This window comes from Arachis duranensis, chromosome 9 (assembly GCF_000817695.3).
Source record: "Arachis duranensis cultivar V14167 chromosome 9, aradu.V14167.gnm2.J7QH, whole genome shotgun sequence".
NCBI lineage: Eukaryota > Viridiplantae > Streptophyta > Magnoliopsida > Fabales > Fabaceae > Arachis > Arachis duranensis.
This window is the reverse complement of record NC_029780.3, coordinates 45,620,553-45,630,314: the sequence shown is the minus strand read 5'-3', so window position 1 is coordinate 45,630,314 and position 9,762 is coordinate 45,620,553. Positions and strand designations below refer to the sequence as shown.

Sequence of the window (9,762 nt, the reverse complement as noted above, 5' to 3'; positions counted from 1 at the left end):
ATTGAGTAAGCTTAGAGTGGAAGTCCAAACTTTCAGACAGAAGGAAGGTGAATCCCTCTATGAAGCTTGGGAAAGATACAAACAATTGATCAAAAAGTGTCCTTCTGACATGCTTTCCGAATGGAACTGTCCAAGATGTCATTGGACAGCTCTGCTAGAGGATCTCTTCATCTGAAGAAGACGCCTGCAGAAGCTCAAGCACTCATTGAAATGGTTGCAAATAACCAATTCATGTACACTTCTGAAAGGAATCCTGTGAACAATGGGACGAATCAGAAGAAAGGAGTTCTTGAGATTGATACTCTGAATGCCATATTGGCTCAGAATAAAATATTGACTCAGCAAGTCAATATGATTTCTCAAAGTCTGTCTGGAATGCAAGCTGCACTAGGCAGTACTAAGGATGCTTCATCTGAAGAAGAAGCTTATGATCTTGAGAACCCATCAATGGATGAGGTGAATTACATGGGAGAACCCTATGGAAACACCTATAATCCTTCATGGAGAAATCACCCAAATCTCTCATGGAAGGATCAACAGAGACCTCAACAAGGTTTCAACAACAATAATGGTGGAAGAAACAGGTTTAGCAATGGCAAGCCTTTTCCATCATCTTCTCAGCAACATACAGAGAATTCTAACCAGAGCCACTCTGACTTAGCAACCATGGTCTCTGATCTAATCAAAACCACTCAAAGTTTCATGACTGAAACAAGGTCCTCCATTAGAAACTTGGAGGCACAAGTGGGTCAGCTGAGTAAGAAAGTTACTAAACTCTTTCCTAGTACTCTTCCAAGCAATACAGAGGAGAATCCAAAAGGAGAGTGCAAGGCCATCAACATGGCCAAACTTGGAGAGGAGAAAGAGGCAGTGAGTGCCACTGAGGAAGGCCTCAATGGACGTCTATTGGCCTCCAATGAGTTCCCTAATGAGGAACCATGGAAATCTGAGGCTCACACTGAGACCATAGAGATTCCATTGGATTTACTTCTGCCATTCATGAGCTCTGATGAGTATTCTTCCTCTGAAGAGGGTGAAGATGTCACTGAAGAACAAGTTGCCAAGTACCTTGGAGCAATCATGAAGCTAAATGACATGTTATTTGGTAATGAGACTTGGGAGGATGAACCCCTTTTGCTCACCAAAGAACTGGATGACTTGACTAGGCAGAGATTACCTCAAAAGAGACAGGACCCTGGAAAATTCTTAATACCTTGTACAGTAGGCACCATGACCTTCAAGAAGGCTCTGTGTGACCTAGGGTCAAGTATAAACCTCATGCCTTTCTTTGTAATGGAGAAGCTAGGGTTCTTTGAGGTGCAAGCTACAAGAATCTCAATAGAGATGGCAGACAATTCAAGAAAACAAGCTTATGGACTTGTAGAGGATGTTCTGGTAAAGGTTGAAGACCATTACATCCCTGCAGATTTCATAGTCCTAGAGACTGGGAAGTGCATGGATGAATCCATCATCCTTGGCAGACCCTTCCTAGCCACAGCAAAGGCTGTGATTGATGTTGACAGAGGAGAATTGATCATTCAAGTGAATGAAGAATCCCTTGTGTTTAAGGCTCAAGGATATCCCTCTGTAACAATGGAGAGGAAGCATGAAGAGCTTCTCTCAAAACAGAGTCAAACAGAGCCCCCACAGTCAAACTCTAAGTTTGGTGTTGGGAGGTTCCAACATTGCTCTGAGTATCTGTGAGGCTCCATAAGAGCCCACTGTCAAGCTACTGACATTAAAGAAGCGCTTGTTGGGAGGCAACCCAATGTTATATTTATCTATTTTCCATTGTTATTTTATGTTTTCTACAGGTTGATGATCATGGGAAGTCACAAAATCAATTGAAAAAGCAAAAACAGAATGAAAAACAGAAAGAAAAACAGCACACCCTGGAGGAAAACTTGCTGGCGTTTAAATGCCAGTAAGGGCAGCAAATGGGCGTTTAACGCCCAGTTTGGCACCATTCTTGGCGTTTAACGCCAGAAAGGGGCACCAGACTGGCGTTAAACGCCAGGAAGGGGCAAGAAGTTGGCGTTAAACGCCAGAAATGGGCACCATCCCGGTGTTTAACGCCAGAAATGGCAGAAATAGCATTTTTGCTCGCCACTTGGTGCAGGGATGAATTTTCCTTGACACCTCAAGATCTGTGGACCCCACATGATCCCCACCTACCCCACCACTCTCTCTCTTTTTCACCCATTCACCAATCACCTTAACACCTCTTCCCCAAAAACCCCTCACCTATCAAATCCCACTATTCTCTTCACCACTCACATCTATCCTTCATAAAACCCCACCTACCTCACCATTCAAATTCAAACCACTTTCCCTCCCAAACCCACCCATATATGACCGAACCCTACCCCTCTCTCCTCCCCTATATAAACCCTTCTTCACTCCTTCATTTTCACACAACCTGAACACTACTTCTCCCCCTTGGCCGAAACACAAAGCCACATCCATCTCCTCTATTTCTTCTTCTTCTACTCTCTTCTTTCTTCTTTTGCTCGAGGATGAGCAAACCTTCTAAGTTTGGTGTGGTAAAAGCATTGCTTTTGGTTTTTCCATATCCATTTATGGCATCTAAGGCCGGAGAAACCTCTAGAAAGAGGAAAGGGAAGGCTAAAGCTTCCACCTCCGAGTCATGGGAGATGGAGAGATTCATCTCAAGGGTGCATCAAGACCACTTCTATGAAGTTGTGGCCATAAAAAAGGTGATCCCCGAGGTCCCTTTCAAACTCAAAAAGAGTGAATATCCAGAGATCCGACACGAGATCCGAAGGAGAGGTTGGGAAGTTCTTACCAACCCTATTCAACAAGTCGGAAACTTAATGGTTCAAGAGTTCTATGCTAATGCATGGATCACTAAGAACCATGATCAAAGTGTGAACCCAGACCCAAAGAATTGGCTTACAATGGTTCGGGGGAAATGCTTGGATTTTAGTCCGGAAAATATAAGGTTGGCATTCAACTTGCCCATGATGCAAGGAGATGAACACCCTTACACTAGAAGGGTCAACTTTGATCAAAGGTTGGACCAAGTCCTCACAGACATTTGTGAAGAGGGCACTCAATGGAAGAGAGATTCAAGAGGGAAGTCGGTTCAACTGAGAAGGCATGACCTCAAGCCCGTGGCTAGAGGATGGTTGGAGTTTATTCAACGCTTAATCATTCCCACTAGCAACCGGTCCGAAGTTACTATAGACTGGGCTATCATGATTCATAGCATCATGATTGGAGAGGAAGTAGAAGTTCATGAGGTTATATCCCTAGAACTTTATAAGGTGGCGGACAAGTCCTCTACCTTGGCAAGGTTAGCCTTCCCTCATCTCATTTGTCACCTCTGTTATTCAGTCGAAATTGACATAGAGGGAGACACCCTCATTGATGAGGACAAGCCCATCACTAAGAAAAGAATGGAGCAAACAAGAGATCCCACTCATCATGAAATCCCTGAGATGCTTCAAGGGATGCACTTTCCTCCACAAAACTATTGGGAGCAAATCAACATCTCCCTAGGAGAGTTGAGTTCCAACATGGGACAACTAAGGGTGGAGCACCAAGAACATTCCATTCTCCTCCATGAAATTAGAGAAGATCAAAGAAACATGAGAGAGGAGCAACAAAGACAAGGGATAGACATTGAGGAGCTCAAACATTCCATAAGATCTTCAAGAGGAAGAACAAGCCGCCATCACTAAGGTGGACCCGTTCTTTAATCTCCTTGTTCTTTATTTTCCTGTTTTTCGAATTTTCATGCTTATGTTTGTCCATGTTTGTGTCTTATGATCATTAGTGTCTTAGTGTCTATGCCTTAAAGTTATGAATATCCTATGAATCCATCACCTTTCTTAAATGAAAAATGTTCTTAATTGAAAAAGAGAATAATTGCATGAATTTTAAATTTTATAATAGATTAATTATTTTGATGTGGTGGCAATACTTTTGGTTTCTGAATGTATGCTTGAACAGTGCATATGTCTTTTGAATTTGTTGTTCACGAATGTTGGCTCTTGAAAGAATGATGAAAAAGGAGACATGTTACTGAGGATCTGAAAAATCATAAAAATGATTCTTGAAACAAGAAAAAGCAGTGAATTCAAAAAAAAAAGAGAGAAAGAAAAGAGAAAAAGAAATAATAAAGTTGTGATCCAAGGCAAAAAGAGTGTGCTTAAGAACCCTGGACACCTCTAATTGGGGACTCTAGCAAAGCTGAGTCACAATCTGAAAAGGTTCACCCAGTTATGTGTCTGTGGCATGTATGTATCCGGTGGTAATACTGGAAGACAGAGTGCTTTGGGCCATGGCCAAGACTCATAAAGTAGCTATGTTCAAGAATCATCGTACTTAACTAGGAGAATCAATAACACTATCTGGATTCTGAGTTCCTATAGAAGCCAATCATTCTGAATTTCAAAGGATAAAGTGAGATGCCAAAACTGTTCAGAGGCAAAAAGCTAAAGCCCCATTCATCTAATTAATACTGATCTTCATAGATGTTTTTGGAATTCATTGCATATTCTCTTCTTTTTATCTTATTTGATTTTCAGTTGCTTAGGGACAAGCAACAATTTAAGTTTGGTGTTGTGATGAGCGGATAATTTGTACACTTTTTGGCATTGTTTTTAGTATGTTTTTAGTATGTTTTAGTTAGTTTTTATTATATTTTTATTAGTTTTTAGTTAAAATACACTTTTCTGGACTTTACTATGAGTTTGTGTATTTTTCTGTGATTTCAAGTATTTTCTGGCTGAAATTGAGGGACCTGAGCAAAAATCTGATTCAGAGGCTGAAAAGGATTGTGGATGCTGTTGGATTCTGACCCACCTGCACTCAAAGTGGATTTTCTGAAGCTACAGAAGCCCAATTGGCGCGCTCTCAATTGCGTTGGAAAGTAGACATCCTGGGCTTTCCAGCAATGTATAATAGTCCATACTTTGCGCGCGATTTGATGGCCCAAACAGGCATTCCAAGTCAGCTCAAGAATTCTGGCGTAAAACGCCGGAACTGGCACAAGAATGGGAGTTAAACGCCCAAACTGGCACAAAAGCTGGCGTTTAACTCCAAGAGGAGTCTCTACACGAAAATGCTTCAATGCTCAGCCCAAGCACACACCAAGTGGGCCCGGAAATGGATTTTTATGTCATTTACTCATCTTTGTAAACCCTAAGCTACTAGTTCTCTACAAATAGGACCTTTTGCTATTGTATTTTCATCTTTTGATCACTTTAGATCTTTTGATCATGTTTTTATGATGTTCTACAAGCAAACAAGGCTTGAATGTTTATCTCTTGGATTTCTTAATCAGAATCTTTGTGGTATAAGCTAGAATTGATGGCGGCATTCATGAGAATCTGGAAGGTCTAAACCTTGTCTGTGGTATTCTGAGTAGGATTCAAGGATTGAATAACTGTGACGAGCTTCAAACTCGCGATTGTGGGGCGTTAGTGACAGACGCAAAAGAATCACTGAATTCTATTCCGACATGATCGAGAACCGACAGCTGAATAGCTGTGCTGTGGCAGAGCGCGTTGAACATTTTCACTGAGAGGATGGGAGGTAGCCATTGACAACGGTAAAACCCTACATACAGCTTTCCATAGAAAGGAGTAAGAAGGATTGGATGAAGACAGTAGGAAAGCAGAGAGACGGAAGGGACAAAGCATCTCCATACGCTTATCTGAAATTCTCACCAATGAATTACATAAGTATCTCTATCTTTATTTTATGCTTTATTTATAAATCATCTATGACCATTTGAATATGCCTGACTGAGATTTACAAGATGACCATAGCTTGCTTCATACCAACAATCTCCGTGGGATCAACCCTTACTCGCGTAAGGTTTATTACTTGGACGACCTAGTGCACTTGCTGGTTAGTTGTGCGAAGTTGTGATAAAGAGTTGAGATTATAATTGTGCGTACCATGTTGATGGCCATTGATGATCACAATTTCGTGCACCAGTGGCCACGTTAATGCCACTAACGTGAAGGGTAACGTGGAGCAAGGGATGAAGATTCCAACGTTAGTGACACTAACTTTGTCACTAACGATGGAGATGGCGAAGTACACCCACGTTAGTGCAATTAACGTGAGCACTAACGTGGAAGAGAAAGAGTTTTGTAGCGTTAGTGACAAATTTAGTATCACTAATGCCTTCGTGTCATGGCATGCCTACGTTAATGGTCATGTTAGTTACACTAACGTGGACCATTAACGTGGGAGAAAGGGCAAGCAGGTAGCATTATTGGCAAAGTTAGCGCCAATAATGCTAGCGAAGGATGGAAAGGCTGCGTTAGTAGTCACGTTAGTGCCACTAACGTTGGAGTTAACGTGGCTCAAGTAGGTTGGGATGTTAGTGACAAAGTTATTGTCACTAACGTCTTCGAACCAGAATTCACACTTAACATTAACACCACTGACGTCCTGACTAACTGCATACCATGCCTAACTCACCCACTTTCTGCAAGCAAACCTGAGCCCACTGAGGACTGTAACTGCTTCAACTAAAGATCAAAGGCCCATATCCAAGACTTGGAGAGCTAACTAGAAGATCGAAAGAGTAGTATATATAGGAGTAGTTTTGAACTAGAAAGGAGCTTGGCATTATTGGGAGCTACACTCTGTATATTTACTTTCTCTGTAATTTCTAGTTACTTTAGAATGCACTTTTCTTTTACGCGTTCCATTCCCAGAGCTATGAACAACTAAACCCCTTTCATTGGGTTAGGGAGCTCTGTTGTAATTTGATGGATCAATTATAGTTTTCATTCTTCTTCCTCTTTCTTTTCTCTTGATTTTGCTAGAAAGCCTTCAGTCTTCAACCAATTGGTTAGTTATCTTGGAAAAGAAACTCTCCATAATTGGATCTCCTCTGAGCCTTGGAAGAGGAATGAGGAGATCATGCTAGAAATGCTTTCTCACATTGGATTAGGTTGGGGGTTGGATGGATATCGTGACATGTAATCCTACCAATATTTTGATCTATGAAGGTGTGTGGTATAATCAGTGACCAAACTTTATCTCTTCTCATGAGCAATTAAATCAAGGAATCGGGAAATTGTTCAATCCCAATGAATTTTCCATCTCCTAAGGAAGAGATGAAGATGAACTTGATCCGGAGAATGCAACATCTCCTAAGCCCAATGAATTTTCCATCTCTGATCTTACCCATTCTCTTTACTTATTGTTATTTACTTTCATGATCATCTCCCCATTTCCCCATTTAAGATTCTGCAAATTTATATTCCATGTCATTTATCTTTCCCGCCTTTAATTTTCTGCAATTCTCACTCAATTTGGCTTAGCTTGACTAGGACATTCCTCTAATTAAAGTTGCTCGACCAATCAACCCTGTGGGATTGGACCTCACACTATTGTGAGTTTTTACTTGACGACAATTCGGTATACTTGCCGAAAGGAAACTTGTTGAGAGACAAGTTTTTGTGCATCAAGTTTATGGCGCCATTGCCGGGGTTTGATTTTGTATCGACAATGATTAAACTAGAGGATAACTAGATTGAGCAATTTCCTTCTATTTCATTTATTTTGTTTATGTCATTTACTTTCAGTTTCAACCATTTTCATTTATTATTTCTCTTTTTGTTTTAATCTCTTAGTTAATTCACAACTCTGTCAACTAATCCACTAACTGTTTGATAAATTGCTTCACTCACACTAATAGTAACCTTAACAAGAGCGATTTCTTCACTTTTCTCTTACTTGTGACTTGCTGATTGTATGACAGGTAGAAGAAGAGGAGCCTCAACCTCCTTTGAATCTGAACCTGAGAGGACCCTCTTTAGATTAAGGAGGGAATCAAGAAGGAAGAGTGTTGTTGGTGCTGAGGAAGAAGAAGAGAACTTTGAGACAGCCATGGAGGAAAACATGGAAAACCACCATGAGGAAGAGATGCATAACCATGCCAGAGAGGGCCCAGCATACCAATCTGGGCAGGAGAGAAGAGTTCTATGCTCTTATATTACTCCAAATCTAGAAAACTATGGAAGCAGTATCCAAAACTAACAATACATGCCAATAACTTTGAACTAAAGCCCTAGCTGATCACCCTTGTCCAGAACAACTGTTCATTCGGAGGAAGTGCCCAAGAAGATCCCAATCAATACTTGACCACCTTCCTAAGAATATGCGATACTGTGAAGTCTAATGGTGTTCATCCTAACACCTATAGATTGCTTTTGTTCCCCTTCTCTCTTAGGGATAAAGCATTTAAATGGCTGGAATCCTTCCCGAATGAGAGTTTAACAGCCTGGGAAGATGTGGTAAACAAGTTCTTGGTGAGATTCTATCCTCCTCAAAGGATCAACAGGTTGAGAGATGATGTACAAACCTTTAGGCAACAAGATGGTGAAACTCTCTATGAGGCATGGGAGAGGTTTAAAGACTTAACAAGAAGGTGCCCGCCAGACATATTTAATGAATGGGTGCAACTACACATCTTCTATGAAGGGTTGTCTTACGAATCAAAGAAGGTAGTAGACCACTATTCCGGGGGATCTCTAAATAAGAAGAAGACCATTGAAGAAGCCATAGATATCATTGAGACTGTAGCTAAGAATGACTACTTCTATGCTTCTGAAAGGAGCAACACTCGAGGAGTAATGGAGTTAAACCATATGGATGCACTGCTAGCTCAAAACATGATGATTACCAAGCAGTTGGCTGACCTTACCAAGCAGATGGAAAGGAACCAAGTTGCAGCAGTCACCACCTCATCATCAGCTCAAAAAGGAGTAACTACAGAGGTAGGAGGTGACTGGAAACAGGCCAACTATGTTGGAAACTCACCCAGGAAATCCCATGATCCATACTCCAAAACCTAACAACCCTGGTTGGATGAACCATCCAAACTTTGGGTGGAGACACCAACAAGATCAAGGCCAAGATCAGAGATGCCACAACCCCAACAATAATGCAGCCTACCAATATTCCACACAGAGATCGTATGAATACTAAAATGGCCATTCTCAACACTCTAACCCCAACTCACCACCACCATCTGAAGATAAGCTCTCTAGAATTGAGGTTTTGCTTGAAGATATATGAAAGGAAGTTCAAGACAATAGAGTGTTCAAGGATGAAGTACGGGCTAATATGAAGAATCGGGGGGACACCATCAAGAGGCTCGAATCTCAAGTAGGATATCTCTCTCAACAGATCCCTAAGCCCACAGATAGCATCTCAAGTGACACTGAGAAAAATCCAAGAGGAGAAGCAAAGAAGGTGAGATGGGAAGAATGTAAGATGGTCACTATTCCGAGGGTTACCTGAAACTGTTGGTCGATCTCGGATGAGACCTTCTGTGCTGGTCGGTGCTGTTGTGTCCGACTTGGTGATGGTGCTGATCCTTCGTCCCCGGATGGTGGGGGTACCTGCAAGGGACTCTGATGCTTAAGTTAGCAAGGGTCTTAAGCAGGTATTGAGTAGAATCAGAGTATGAGTTATACCTGGGTGCTCCAGTGTATTTATAGTGATGAGGCATGACCTTTTTAGATAAGATAAGTTAGTTATCTTATCTTATCTTACCTTCTAGGTGAGGTCATCTTATCTATCATGGGAACCGCCCTTCCCTCTGTAGGCTTGGGCTGCTTTAGGATTTGGGGCATGTTCCTCTATTTGGGCCCTTTTTTGGGCTTTTCTGGTGACTTGGCCGAGCTCTTTGGAAAGAGGTCGGGTTGTCCTGACCTGAAGAGGTCGGTTGCTTTGTCTGTAGAACATCCCGGGTCGGACAGCTTG

General features: G+C 41.6%; 2 non-coding genes across 2 annotated transcripts; both read right to left on the bottom strand.

Annotated features, from left to right (window-relative positions):
* Positions 1-7: 7 nt before the first annotated feature.
* On the bottom strand, positions 8-115 carry LOC127741927 (small nucleolar RNA R71). Its single transcript, XR_008003115.1, has one exon. It is a non-coding gene; the product is annotated as a small nucleolar RNA R71 (small nucleolar RNA).
* An 8,218-nt stretch (positions 116-8,333) lies between these two features.
* On the bottom strand, positions 8,334-8,437 carry LOC127741708 (small nucleolar RNA R71). Its single transcript, XR_008002913.1, has one exon. It is a non-coding gene; the product is annotated as a small nucleolar RNA R71 (small nucleolar RNA).
* Positions 8,438-9,762: the final 1,325 nt, after the last annotated feature.